This window comes from Carcharhinus amblyrhynchos, chromosome 9, assembly GCF_965287045.1.
Source record: "Carcharhinus amblyrhynchos chromosome 9, sCarAmb.v2.hapA, whole genome shotgun sequence".
Taxonomy (NCBI): Eukaryota; Metazoa; Chordata; class Chondrichthyes; order Carcharhiniformes; family Carcharhinidae; genus Carcharhinus; species Carcharhinus amblyrhynchos.
Window position 1 is genome coordinate 522,501 of NC_137332.1, and position 15,556 is coordinate 538,056.

The window sequence follows — 15,556 nt, forward strand, 5'->3', positions numbered from 1 at the left end:
TCTAACTGTCTCTTTCTCTCTCTCTGCTGAGAGTTCAGAACAACAATCTCCCTCCACTGAAATCTAAATCTCTCTCCCTCTTTCTGCAAACATCTCAACACTTGTCCTTCCTTTTCTCTCCTTCTCTGTCTCTCTTCCTTTCTGTCTCTCCCTCTCTGTCTTTCTGTCCCTCTGTATCTGTTTTTGCCTCTCCCCCTCTCTCTCTGTCTCTCTCCCTCACTATTTATCTATCTCTCTGTCTCTTCCTCTCAGTATCTCTTTCTCTCGCTGTATCTCTCCCTCTCTGTTTCTCCCTCTCTGTCTCTCACTCGTTGCCCCTTCCTCTGTGTCTCTCCCTCTCTCTGTCTCTCCCTTTTTGTATCTCTCACTGTATCTCCCTCTGTCTCTCTTTCTCCTTCTCTTGTATCTCCCTGTGTGTGTCTCCTCTTGTATCTCCCTCTCTGTCTTCTCTCTCTCTCTCACTTCCCCACCAGACACAGCACCAAACACAACCTCAATCCTTTTCTCCCCAAAATAAAATGAAACTTTTGACCCGAGCAAAGGAAAAATTTCCAATGGGAAAGAAGATATTCGGAGTGGACAACGGATGTGACATCAGCCTCAGTCTGGGAGAGTTTGCTGAATGAACCTCCGCCCAATTTCTGGCCAAATCCTTGTCAATTTGGAGTGATCTCAGCCCCCAACCTTCCCCCAATCTTCTCTCCTCCCGACTCCCGCATCTGAAACTGCTCTTTCTCACCAGGAAAAAAACTGTCAAAAATGAACGAACAAAAAACAGAAACTCCCCGAATATTATTGGGAAAAGAGGATGGAAATTTGGCGGAGAATTGTTTGAAATTCCAGCCAATCTCCGGGTTCAGGAGCCTGGCTGATTCCTGAGGGATTGGAGTAACATTCCTGCATCTTTCATAAAACATCCAAATCAAATCAAACTAACAAAAGGGGGGATGTGAAAACGGTTCCAGGGTCCGCGGACAGACAGGATTACATTCAGGGACATTGGGAATTAGCAAACTTCCCAATGCTGTCAAACCTGGGAATTCCTGGAAGTTCCAGCGAAAGGCAGCAAGTGTTGGAATCACACAGGTGGGAGACACTGGAAGTTGGGAGAAGGAGACTGGGAATAAAGGTCAGGAGGATGAGGGGATGGTCTCTGATAGCGCTGGCTTCAGGCAGACAGAATGAAACATCCTCCCGTCTCCAGGGCTGAGCTCCCGGTTTCTGATGTCCAAATTCGTGCGTTTGGGCGTCCGAGGAGCCAATGTCCACTCGAAGGGTCAATGTGCCGCCGCAGACAGAAGATCCCAGACACTGACCCTGTGCAACTTCAGAGTGGGATCTTCCTCTGCAGAAATCCCACATGATTCCCTAACAGAGACATCAAGTCTGGGATCGCACTGTGCACTGTCCTAGTAGGATGCTGGGTAGAATAAGCCATCCGGGCCAATCAATTTCCAGATAATCTTTGTTTATCTTGGAGATTCTGGGCAATCCCATTTCTAGTTGTGTTTCAGTCCAATGAACAATCCATGAAATGGAGCCAATATCAACACTTCTGCTAATGAGGCTGGAGCTTTTCTCTTCACCAACACCATTTCATTCATTCATTTATTCTGCAAATAAGCCCTTTATACAACTCTACAAATAGGTAATACAGCAGTTTAAGGTAATATCGAGTTCAGGCTGACAGGAGAGTTTAATCTCCAGGATTTAATACCAAATTTATTAACTCTCAGGAACAAAAAAAACCCACAAATAGGCATAATTCCTTCCTCATCCAATAACAGCTTTGAAGTGGACATAAAACATAGAACATAGAACATTACAGTGCAGTCTAGGAACTTCGGCCCTCGATGTTGCGCTGACCAGTGGAACCAATCTAATGACCCTCTAACCTAAACTATTCCAATGTTATCCATATGTTTATCCAATGACTATTTAAAAACCCTTAATATTGGCGAGTCCACTACTGCTGCAGGCAGGGCATTCCACGACCTTACTACCCTCTGAGTAAAGAATCTCCCTCTGACATCCATCCTATAATTACCACCCCTTAATTTAAAGCTATGTCCCCTCGTGTTAGCCATCACCATCCGAGGTAAAAGGCTCTCACTATCCACCCTATCCAATCCTTTGATCATCTTGTATGCCTCTATTAAGTCACCTCTTAACCTTCTTCTCTCCAACAAAAATAGCCTTAAGTCCCCCAGCAACATCCTGGTAAACCTCCTCTGCACCCTTTCCAATGCCTCCACATCTTTCTTATAATGCAGCGACCAGAACTGTACGCAATACTCCAAGTGCAGCCGCACCAGAGTTTTGTACAGTTGTAACATGACCTCACGGCTCCGAAATTCAATCCCTCTACCAATAAAAGTTAACACACCGTACACCTTCTTAACAATCCTGTTAACCTGGGTGCGAACTTTCAGGGATCTATACACATGGACACCGAGATCTCTCTGCTCATCCACACTACCAAGTATCTTACCATTAGCCCAGTACTCTGTATTCCTGTTACTCCTTCCAAAGTGAATCACCTCTCACTTTTCTGCATTAAACTCGATTTGCCACCTCTCAGCTCAGCTCTGCAGCTTATCTACGTCCCTCTGTAACGTGCAACTTCCTTCCACACTGTCCTCAACTCCACCAACTTTGGTGTCATCCACAAATTTACTAACCCATCCTTCTACACCCTTGAAATGGTCGCTACGAGAGGACACAGATTTAAGGTGCGGGGAAGAAAGTATAGAAGTGATGTTAGGGGTAAGTTTTTCACTCAGAGGGTGGTGAGTGAATGGAATCGGCTGCCGTCAGTGGTGGTGGAGGCGAACTCTCTGGGGTCTTTTAAAAGACTTCTGGATGAGTATATGGGGTTTTATGGGATTGGGGGTTATAGATAGGTGTTGATGTGATCGGCGCAACTCGTGGGCCGAAGGGCCTGTTTGTGCTGTAGTGTTCTATGTTCTATATACACCACATCAACTGCCTTACCCTTATCCACCTCTTTGGTCACTTTCTCAAAGAACTCAATCAGATCTGTGAGGCACGAGCTACCCTTCACAAAACCATGTTGACTATCCCTAATCAAATTATTTCTTTCTAGCTGATTATAAATCTTACAAGAACATAAGAAATAGGAGCAGGAGTAGGCCATCTAGCCCTTCGAGCCTGCCCCGCCATTCAATAAGATCATGGCTGATCTGAAGTGGCTCAGTTCCACTTTCCCGCTTTCTCCCCGTAACCCTTAATCCCCTTGTCTATCAGAAACCTATCTACCCGTGACTTAAATATATTTAGCGAGGCAGCCTCCACCACCTCAACGGGCAGAGAATTCCAGAGACTCACCACCCTTTGAGTGAAGAAGTTCCTCCTCAACTCTGATATAAACTGCACCCCCCCCTTACCTTGAGGCTGTGCCCTCTAGTCCTGCTGTCCTTTCTGAGTGGGAAGAATCTCTCTACCTCTACCCTATCCATCCCCTTCATTATCTTATACGATTCTATAAGATCCCCCCTCATCCTTCTAAACTCCAACGAGTACAGACCCAGTCTATTCAGTCTCTCTTTGTAGTCCAACCCCCTCATCTCTGGTATCAGCCTAGTGAACCTCCTCTGCACTCCCTCCAAGGCCAATATATCCTTGCGCAAGTGCGGCGACCAAAACTGCACACAGTACTCCAGCTGCAGCCTCACCAGTGCCCTGTACAGTTGCAGCAAGACCTCCCTACTTTTATATTCTATCCCCCTCGCTATAAAGGCCAGCATCCCATTCGCCTTCTCGATCACCTGCTGCACCTGCAGACTGATTTTTGCGACTCATGCACAAGGACCCCCAGGTCCCTCTGCCCTGTAGCATGCTGCAGCTTTTCGCCCTTTAAATAGTAATCCCTCCTATTATTATTTCTGCCAAAGTGGATAACCTCACACTTGCTAACATTGTACTCCATCTGCCAGGTCCTCGCCCACTCGCTCAGCCTATCCAGATCCCTCTGCAGACTTTCCACACCCTCCGCACAATTTGCTTTTCCACTCATCTTCGTGTCATCAGCAAATTTTGTTACCCTACACTCAGCCCCCTCCTCCAGATCATCTATATAAATGGTAAATAGCTGAGGCCCCAGCACCGATCCCTGGGGCACTCCACTAGTCACCAACCACCAATCAGAATAGCACCCATTGATACCAACTCTCTGCTTCCTATTAGACAACCAATCCTCTAACCACGCCAACACCTTACCCCCAACTGCATGCCCCCTAACCTTCTGTAGCAACCTTTTGTGCGGCACCTTATCAAACGCCTTTTGGAAATCTAAAAACACCACATCCACCGGTTCCCCTCTGTCTACCGCACTAGTCACATCCTCATAGAAATCCAATAAATTCATCAAACACGACTTCCCCTTAATGAATCTGTGCTGCGTCTGCTCTGTCAAACCATTCTTTTCTAGATGCCTCGCTATTTCTTCTTTGATGACGGATTCCAGCATTTTTCCAACTACAGACGTTAAACTAACCGGCCTATAATTCCTTGCCTTTTGTCTGCTACCTTTTTTAAACAGCGGCATAATATTAGCTGTTTTCCAATCTTCCAGCACTTCCCCGGAATCCAGCGAATTTTGATAAATAATCACTAAGGCATCCACTATCACCTCTGTCATTTCCTTCAGAACCCTGGGATGCATTCCATCCGGTCCTGGGGACTTGTCCACCTTCAGTCCCGTTAGTCTATCAAGCACTACCTCTCCAGTGACAGTAATCGCATTCAGGCCCTCAACTCCTACCATCCTTCTATCTTTAATCGCCTTTCCTTATCCTTATCCTTATAATCCTTTCCAAAACTTTGCGCACAACAGAAGTAAGTTGGGAATGGGGGTAGTCAGGTCTGGGGTAGTAAGGGGCGGGGATAGTCGGGTTTGGGGATAGTCGGGGGTGGGGGTAGTCGGGTTCGGGGGTAGTCAGGGTTGGGGATAGTCGGGTTTGGGGGTAGTCGGGAGTGGGGGTAGTCGGGTTTGGGGGTAGTCGGGGGTGGGGGAGGTCGGGGGTGGGGGTAGTCGAGTTTGGGGGTAGTCGGGGGTGGGGATAGTCGGGTTTGGGGGTAGTGGTAGTCGGGGGTGGGGGAGGTCGGGGGGGTGGGGGAGGTCGGGGGTGGGGGTAGTCGGGGGTGGGGTTAGTCGGGGGTGGGGGAAGTCGGGGTGGGGATAGTCGGGTTTGGGGGTAGTCGGGGGTGGGGGTAGTCGGGGGTGGGGGTAGTCGGGGGTGGGGGAGGTCGGGGGTGGGGGTAGTCGGGGGTGGGGGTAGTCGGGGGTGGGGGTAGTTGGGTTTGGGGGTAGTTGGGTTTGGGGGTAGTCGGGTTTGGGGGTAGTCGGGGTGGGGGTAGTCGGGGGTGGGGGTAGTCGGGTTTGGGGGTAGTTGGGTTTGGGGGTAGTCGGGGGTGGGGGTAGTTGGGTTTGGGGGTAGTTGGGGCTGGGGGTAGTCGGGGGTGGGGGTAGTCGGGGTGGGGGTAGTCGGGGGTGGGGGTAGTTGGGGCTGGGGGTAGTCGGGGGTGGGGGAGGTCGGGGGTGGGGGAGGCCGGGGGTGGGGGTAGTCGAGGTGGAGGTAGTCGAGGTGGGGATAGTCAGGTTCAGGGGTAGTCGGGGGTGGGGGAGGTCGGGGGTGGGGGTAGTTGGGTTGTGGGTGTAAAGGGGGAGTGGGAGGATCCGCACGGTTTTGGGAAATTAGTTGTGCAGTTCCCCAGGAATTAGACTGAATCTCTCCAATGTTTCCTGGGTAACGATCCAGCTCACTAAATCCCAACTGTCCAAAACCTGCGACTGAGTCAGAGTGGGAGATAATTGCAGGATGTTCTGGGGAACGGGGGCTCTGCTGGAGGTTGCAACTTCCTTTGGCTGTTTTCCACCTGGATCAGTGGGTAAAGCTTCGGGGGGAGGGTGGGCTCTTGTTGCTAAGGGGTCCAACCTTGGACTTGCAGCATGGACCCAGTGATCCAATCTTGGATCATTGGGATCACTCATGGTCCTATTGCACACAGCTGGAAGCACAGTGGCTGAAGACTGACAGCGCTGCAGTCTCATGCAGCACTGCCTGTGACCACCGCTGCATGGGTCCCAGGTCTCTACCTGTGCTGGGGGGGGGGGTGGGGTTGGGGTGGGTGGAAGTGGGGAAGTTGTCTTCCTACTCTGGGACATGTGGGGAGTTATGGACAATGTGTGTGTCTAGGCAGGTGGTAGTGGGGGGTGGAATGTGAGCATTCTTAACTCTCTGTCTGTCTCTCCCAATTCCCTTACCCATTTTGGTAGGAATAAGCAAAGCTAGGGCAGTGGTAGAACACAGAACACAGAACATAGAACAGAGAACATAGAACACTCCAGCACAAACAGGATCTTCGGCCCACAAGTTGCGCCAATCATATCCATACCTACCAGGCCTATCTATAACCCTCAATCCCATTAAATCCCATATACTCATCCAGAAGTCTCTTAAAAGACCCCATCGAGTTCGCCTCCACCACCACCGACAGCAGCCAATTCCACTCACTCACCACCCTCTGAGTGAAAAACTTACCCCTAACATCTCCTCTGTACTTGCTTCCCTGCACCTTAAACCTGTGTCCTCTCGTAGTGACCATTTCAGCCCTGGGAAAAAGCCTCTGAGAATCCACCTGATCAATACCTCTCAACATCTTATACACTTCTATCAGGTCCCTTCTCCAGGGAGAAAAGACTGAGCTCTCTCAATCTATCTTCATAAGGCATGCCACCCAATCCAGGCAACATCCTTGTAAATCTCCTCTGCACCCTCTCAGTAGCTTCCACATCCTTCCTGAAGTGAGGTGACCAGAACTGCGCACAGTACTCCAAGTGGGATCTGACAAGGGTCCTATAAAGCTGCAGCATTACCTCCCGACTCCTAAACTCAATCCCTCGATTAATGAAGGCCAGTACACCATACGCCTTCTTGACCACATCCTCCACCTGCGAGGCCGATTTAAGAGTCCTATGGACCTGGACCCCAAGATCCTTCTGATCCTCTACACAGCTAAGACTCCTACCCTTGATATTGTACTCCTTCATCCCATTGGTCCTGCCAAAATGGAACACTACACATTTATCTGCGTTGAAGTCCATCTGCCACTTCTCCGCCCAGTCTTGCATCCTATCTATGTCACACTGCAACTTCTGATGCAACATCGCTCCAGACTATCCACAACACCACCAACCTTTGTATTGTCAGCAAACTTACCAACACATCCCTCCACTTCCTCATCCAGGTCATTTATGAAAATGACAAACAGCAAGGGTCCTAGAACAGATCCCTGGGGCACTCCACTGGTGACCAACCTCCATGCAGAAAAAGACCCATCCACAACCACTCTCTGCCTTCTGCAGGCAAGCCAGTTCTGGATCCACAAGACCAAAGCCCCTTGGATCCCATGCCCTCTCACCTTCTCAATAAGTCTTCCATGGGGGACCTTATCAAACACCTTGCTGAAGTCCATGTAAACCACATCCACTGCTCTTCCTTCGTCAATGTGTTCAGTCACATTTTCAAAGAACTCAACTAGGCTCGTAAGGCACGACCTGCCCTTGACAAAGCCGTGCTGACAATTTCTGATCATACTAAACTTCCCTAAATGTTCATAAATCCTGTCCCTCAGTATCCTCTCCATCAACTTACCAACCACTGGGGTTAGACTCACCGGTCGATAATTTCCTGGGCTATCCCTATTCCCTTTCTTGAATAAAGGAACCACATCCGCAATCCTCCAATCCTTTGGAACCTCTCCTGTCTCCATTGACGACGCAAAGATCATCGCCAGGGGCTCTGCAATCTCTTCCCTTGTCTCCCACAGTAACCTGGGGTACATTCCATCTGGTCCCAGCTGGATGGTATGCTTCTCCTGCCAAATGTGGGAAATTAGGGAGCAATCTAGTCTCCCTGACACCTTTATTTGGGGGTGGCACAGTTGCACAGTAGTTAGCACTGCTCCTTCACAGCTCCAGGGACCTGGATTCGATTCCCAGCTTGGGTCACTGTCTGTGTGGAGTCTGCACATTCTCCTCATGTCTGCATGGGTTTCCTCCGGGTGATCCAGTTTCCTCCCACAGTCCAAAGATGTGCGGGTTAGATTGATTGGCTATGCTAAAATTGCCCCTTAGTGTCATGAGATGCATAGGTTAGAGGATTAGTGGATAAAATATGTAGGGATATGATGGTGGGGCCTAGATGGGATTGTGGTTGGTGCAGACTTGATAGGCCGAATGGCCTCTTTCTGTACTTGGGGTTTCTATGATTTCTATGAATCTATAATAACAGCAAAATGGGCTACAATTTAAATGGTAAAAAATTGCAGCGTGCTGCTGTGCAGAGGGATCTGGGTGTCCTTGTGCAGGAATCTCAAGGAGTTGGTTTGCAGGTGCAGCAGGTAATTAAGAAGCAAATGGAATTTTGTCCTTCATTGCTAGAGGGATGGAGTTTAAAAACAGTGAGGTTATGTTGCAGCTGTATAAGGTGCTGGTGAGGCCACACCTGGAGTTACTGTGTACAGTTTTGGTCTCCTTACTTGAGAAAGGATATACTGGCACTGGAGGGGGTGCAGAGGGGATTCACTGGGTTGATTCCGGAGTTGAGAGGGTTGGCATATGAGGAGAGACTGAGTAGACTGGGGCTATACTCATTGGAATTCAGAACAATGAGGGGAGATCTTAGAGAAACATATAAAATTATGAAGGGAATAGATAAGATAGAATCAGGGAAGTTGTTTCCACTGGCGGGTGAAACTAGAACTAGGGGCATGGCCTCAAAATAAGGGGAAGCAGATTTAGGACTGAGTTAAGGAGGAACTTCTTCACACAAAGGGTTATGAACCTGTGGAATTCCCTGACCAGTGAAGCAGTTGAGGCTCCCTCATTGAATGTTTTTAAGGTAAGGATAGATACATGTTTGAACAGTAAAGGAATTAAGGGTTATGGTGAGCGGGCGGGGAAGTGGAGCTGAGTCCACAAAAAGATCAGCCATGATCTTATTGAATGGCGGAGCAGGCTCGAGGGGCCAGACAGCCGATTCCTGCTCCTTATGTTCTTCTGTTCCTAGAAATGGCTTCTATTCAATAGATGTATGTTTGTGCCAGGCACCTTGGCAATGTGCATGACAGCTTCACTTCGAGGTGGCGCCAGAGATTGTTCTCAGGTTGCGGGCTCCCACAATTACATGTGGGGGATGATGCTACTTGAAGCTGCCTGCAGTAGCAGGGGCCTGACAGCTCTCTCTCTCTGTCTGTCAGACCCCTCCCGCTCCTAATGCGCATGTGCAGCATCATTGGTCTGCAGCGTCTCTGGCTTGAAGCTGACTCGCCCAAATTTCAAATAGGGCCTGAAAACACGCCCAAAAAACAGATCAGCAACTTTCCCATTTTCATGCCTGCCTGATACAATGAAGAAATCTCATAAAATTCCGCTCTATATAATTGGCCAGTTACTTCCAGAAAAGCATTGGAGGACAAACCTGAAACATTCTCTAACTTCAGATGCAAGGAACATTAAACAGTGAATTCTGATTATTTCTCATTCATTTCGAGGTGTCTTTGGAGCTTTGTTGCCTTCTGAAAGTTTGTAACAAAAAGAAACACAGGGAGTGAAGGAGTTCAGTCTCATTGTGTTTGAGGCATGGGTTTAACACAATCAATTCACATTTATCTCCACTCAGGAATTACTTGTGACAGCCTTGGGCATCTTCACACAGTGATCTCAAACAGAAGGTCATGAGATCAAATCTCAATTTGTGAGGTCATGCATTTTGGAAGGTCTAATACAGATAGGAAATACACAGCAAATGGCAGAACCCTTAAGAGTATTGATAGGCAGAGGGATCTGGGCGTACAGGTACACAGGTCACTGAAAGTGGCAATGCAGGTGGAGAAGGTAGTCAAGAAGGCATACGGCATGCTTGCCTTCATCAGCCGGGGTATTGACTTTAAAAATTGGCAAGTCATGTTGCAGCTTTATAGAACCATATTAGGCTGCACTTGGAATATAGTGTTCAATTCTGGTCACCACACTACCAGAAGGATGTGGAGGCTTTGGAGAGTCTGCAGAAAAGATTTACCAGGATGGTGCCTGGTCTGGAGGGCATTAGCTATGAGGAGAGATTGAGGAATCTTGGTTTGTTCTCACTGGAGCGACGGAGGTTGAGGGGAGACCTGATAGAAGTCTATAAGATTATGAGGGGCATGGACAGAGTGGATAGTCAGAAGCTTTTTCCCAGGGTGGAAGAGTCTATTACTAGGGGACAGAGTGCCACACTGTCAGAAGGTGAGTACTGAATAAGTGCCGCACTGTCAGAGGGTCAGTGCTGAGGGAGTGCCGCACTGTCAGAGGGTCAGTGATGATGGAGTGCTGCACTGACAGAGGGTCAGTGCTGAGGGAACGCCGCCCTGTCAGAGGGTCAGTGCTGAGGGAGTGCCGCACTGTCAGAGGGTCAGTACTGAGGGAGTGCCGCACTGTCAGAGGGTCACTGCTGAGGGAGTGCCGCACTGTCAGAGGGTCAGTGCTGAGGGAGTGCCGCACTGTCAGAGGGTCACTGCTGAGGGAGTGCCGCACTGTCAAGAGGGTCAGTGCTGAGGGAGCGCCGCACTGTCAGAGGGTCACTGCTGAGGGAGTGCCGCACTGTCAAGAGGGTCAGTGCTGAGGGAGCGCCGCACTGTCAGAGGGTCAGTGCTGAGAGAGTGCCGCACTGTCAGAGGGTCAGTGCTGAGGGAATGCTGCACTGTCAGAGGGTCAGTGCTGAGGGAATGCTGCACTGTCAGAGGGTCAGTACAGAGGGAGTGCCGCACTGTCAGAGGGTCAGTACAGAGGGAGTGCCGCACTGTCAGAGGGTCAGTGCTGAGGGAGTGCCGCACTGTCAGAGGGTCAGTGCTGAGGGAGTGCCGCACTGTCAGAGGGTCAGTACAGAGGGAGTGCCGCACTGTCAGAGGGTCAGTGTTGAGGGAGCGCCGCACTGTCAGAGGGTTAGTGCTGAGGGAGTGCCGCACTGTCAGAGGGTCAGTGCTGAGGGAGCGCTGCACTGTCAGAGGGTCAGTGCTGAGAGAGTGCCGCACTGTCAGAGGGTCAGTGCTGAGGGAGTGCCGCACTGTCAGAGGGTCAGTGCTGAGAGAGTGCCGCACTGTCAGAGGGTCAGTGCTGAGGGAGTGCCGCACTGTCAGAGGGTCAGTGCTGAGAGAGTGCCGCACTGTCAGAGGGTCAGTGCTGAGAGAGTGCCGCACTGTCAGAGGGTCAGTGCTGAGGGAGTGCCGCACTGTCAGAGGGTCAGTGCTGAGGGAGTGCTGCACTGTCAGAGGGTCGGTGCTGAGGGAGTGCAGCACTGTCAGAGGGTCGGTGCTGAGGGAGCGCCGCACTGTCAGAGGGTCAGTGCTGAGGGAGTGCCGCACTGTCAGAGGGACAATGCTGAGGGAGTGCCGCACTGACAGAGGGTCAGTGCTGAGGGAGTGCCGCACTGTCAGAGGGTCAGTGCTGAGGGAGTGCTGAGTCATTGAGGTTTACAGCAGGGAAACAGGCCCTTCGGCCCAGCTTGTCCATGCCATCATTTTTTTTGAAAGCCCCTAAACTAATCCCAATTGCCCGCATTTGCCCCATATCCCTCTGTACCCATCGTACCCACATAACTGTCTAAATGCTTTTTAAAAGATAAAATTGTGCCCGCCTCTACTACTACCTCTGGCAGCTCGTTCCAGACACTCACCACCCTCTGTGTGAAAAAATTGTCCCTCTGGACACTTTTGTATCTCTCCCCTCTCACCTTAAACCTCTGCCCTCTAGTTTTAGTCTCCCCTACTTTTGGGAAAACATATTTACTATCTATCTTGTCTATGCCCCTCATTATTTTATAGACCTCTATGAAGTCACCCCCTCAGGGTCAGGAATGGTTGTTGCAGGTCCCGGGGTTCAAATGCTTCAGTCGGAGTAGAGAAGGAGGTAGAAGGGGGGGAGGGATAGCATTATTGGTCAGGGACTGTATCACAGTGTCAGAGAGGAAGTTTGATGAGGACTTGTCTGTTGAGGTAGTATGGGGCTGAGATTAGAAATAGGAGAGGAGAGGTCACCCTGTTGGGAGTCTTTTATAGACCTCCTAAAAGTTCTAGAGAAGTTGAGGAAAGGATTGCGGAGACGATCCTGGTTAGGAGTGAAAGTAATAGGGTAATTGTTATGGGGGACTTTAACTTTACTAATATTGATTGGAATTGTTATAGCTCTAGCTCGTTAGAGGGGTCAGTTTTTGTACAAAGCGTGCAGGAAGGTTTTTTGACTCAGTATGTAGATAGGCCAACTAGAGGTGAGGCTATATTGGATTTGGTGCTGGGAAATGAGCCAGACCAGGTGCTGGACTTGGAAGTTGGAGTGCATTTTGGCGATAGTGACCACAATTCGATTACGTTCACCTTAGTGATGGAAAGGGATAGGCATGAACCTCGGGTCAGTAGTTTTACCTGGGGGAAGGGTAATTATGAGGCCATTAGGAGAGAATTAGGAAGCATAGGTTGGACTAGGAGACTACAGGATCTGGGAACGTCCGAAATGTGGAGTTTTTTCAAGGAGCAGCTACTGTAAGTCCATGATAGGTATGTCCCTGTCAGGCAAGGAGGAATTGGTAGGGCTAGGGAACCGTGGTGCACTAAAAAAGTTGATTCGTTGGTTAAAAAGAAAAAGGAGGCTTATGTTTGGATGAGACTTGAGGGCTCGGGTAGTGCACTAGAAAGCTTTAGATTGGCTAGGAGGGAGTTGAAGAGTGAGTTAAGAAGGGCTAAAAGAGGACATGAGAAGACTTTGGCTGATAGGGTTAAGGAGAATCCTAAGGCGTTCTATAGGTATGTCAAGAACAGAAGGTTGGTTAGGGCAAGATTAGGGCCAGTTATAGACAGCAGAGGGAAGTTATGTGTGGAACCGGAAGAGATTGGAGAGGCATTGAACCAATATTTCTCTTCGGTGTTCACACAGGGGGACAAGAATATAGCTGAGGAGGACACTGGGTTGCAGGGGAATAGAATAGACAGTATTACAGTTGATAAGGAGGATGTGCTGGATGTTCTTGAGGGATTGAAAATAGATAAGTCCCCTGGTCCGGATGGGATTTACCCTAGGATTCTCTGGGAGGCAAGAGAAGTGATTGCAGAGCCTCTGGCTCTGATCTTCAGGTCATCGTTGGCCTCTGGTATAGTACCGGAAGATTGGAGGTTAGCGAATGTTGTCCCATTGTTTAAGAAGGGGAACAGAGACTTCCCCGGGAATTATAGACCGGTGAGTCTCACTTCTGTTGTGGGCAAGGTTTTAGAAAAAATTATTAGGGATAGGATTTATAGTTATTTGGAGAGTAATGAATTGATTGGAGATAGTCAGCATGGTTTTGTAGCGGGTAGGTCGTGCCTTACTAACCTTATTGAGTTTTTTGAAAAAGTGACCAAAGAGGTGGATGGGGGTAAGGCAGTTGACGTGGTATATATGGATTTTAGTAAGGCGTTTGATAAGGTTCACCATGGAAGGCTTCTGCAGAAAATGCAGATGTATGGGATTGAGGGTAATCTAGGAAATTGGATCAGGAATTGGCTAGCAGATAGGAGACAGAGGGTGGTGGTTGATGGTAAATATTCGTCATGGAGTTGGGTTATGAGTGGTGTGCCTCAGGGATCTGTTTTGGGGCCACTGCTGTTTGTGATTTTTATTAATGACCTGGATGAGGGTATAGTTGGGTGGATTAGTAAATTTGCTGATGACACCAAAGTCGGAGGTGTGGTAGATTGTGAGGAAGGGTGTCATAGTTTGCAGGAAAACTTGGACAGGTTGCAGAGCTGGGCCGAGAGGTGGCAGATGGAGTTTAATGCGGAGAAGTGTGAGGTAATTCACTTTGGTAGGAATAACAGATGTGTTGAGTATAGGGCTAACGGGAGTACTTTGAATAGTGTGGATGAGCAGAGGGATCTAGGTGTATGTGTACATAGATCCCTGAAAGTTGGGAATCAAGTAGATAGGGTTGTTAAGAAGGCATACGGTGTCTTGGCGTTTATTGGTAGGGGGATTGAATTTAGGAGTCGCAGCGTCATGTTGCAACTGTACACAACTCTGGTGCGGCCGCACTTGGAGTACTGTGTGCAGTTCTGGTCCCCACATTACAGGAAGGATGTGGAGGCTTTGGAGAGGGTGCAGAGGAGGTTTACCAGGATGTTGCCTGGTATGGAGGGGAGGTCCTATGAGGAGAGACTGAGGGATTTGGGGTTGTTTTCGCGAGAAAGAAGGCGGCTAAGAGGGGATCTTATTGAAACATATAAGATGATTAGAGGTTTAGATAGGGTGGATAGTGATAGCCTTTTTCCTCGGATGGAGAAAGCTAGCACGAGGGGGCATGGCTTTAAATTAAGGGGTGGTAGTTATAGGACGGATGTCAGGGGTAGGTTCTTTACCCAGAGGGTGGTGAGGGATTGGAATGCCCTGCCTGCTGCAGTTGTAAATGCGCCTAGTTTGGGGGCGTTTAAGAGATCCGTGGATAGGTTTATGGACGAAAAGGGATTGGTTTAGATTAGTGGGTCATTGTTTTTTAACTGGTCGGCGCAACATCGTGGGCCGAAGGGCCTGTTCTGCGCTGTAATGTTCTATGTTCTATGTTCTATGTTCTATGTTCTATGTTCAGCCTCCTACACTCCAGAGAAAAAAGTTCTGATCTAGAACATCGAACATAGAACATTCCAGCGCAGTACAGGCCCTTTGGCCCTCGATGTTGCGCCGACCAGTGGAACCAATCTAATGACCCTCTAACCTAAACTATTCCAATCTTATCCATATGCCTATCCACTGACCATTTGAACGCCCTTAAAGTTGGCGAGTCCACAACTGCTGCAGGCAGGGCATTCCACAACCTTACTACCCTCTGAGTAAAGAACCTACCTCTGACATCCGTCCTATAATTACCACCCCTTAATTTAAAGCTATGTCCCCTCGTGTTAGCCATCACCATCCGAGGAAAAAGGCTCTCACTGTCCACCCTATCCAATCCTTTGATCGTCTTGTATGCCTCAATTAGGTCACCTCGTAACCTTCTTCTCTCCAATGAAAATAACCTCAAGTCCCTCAGCCTTTCCTCAGAAGACCTTCCCACCATACCAGGCAACATCCTGGTAAACCCTCCTCTGCACCCTTTCCAATGCCTCCACATCTTTCTTATAATGCGGCGACCAGAACTGTACGCAATACTCCAAGTGCGGCCGCACCAGAGTTTTGTACGGTTGTAACATGATCTCACGGCTCCGAAATTCAATCCCTCTACCAATAAAAGCTAACACACCGTACGCCTTCTTAACAACCTTATCAACCTGGGTGCCAACTTTCAGGGAGCTATGCACATGTACACTGAGATCTCTCTGCTCGTCAACACTACTAAGAGTCCTCCCATTAGCCCTATATTCTGTACTCCTGTTACTCTTACCAAAGTGAATCACCTCACACTTTTCCCTATTAAACTCCATTTGCCACCTCTCAGCCCAGCTCTGCAGCTTATCTGTGTCCCTCTGCAAACTG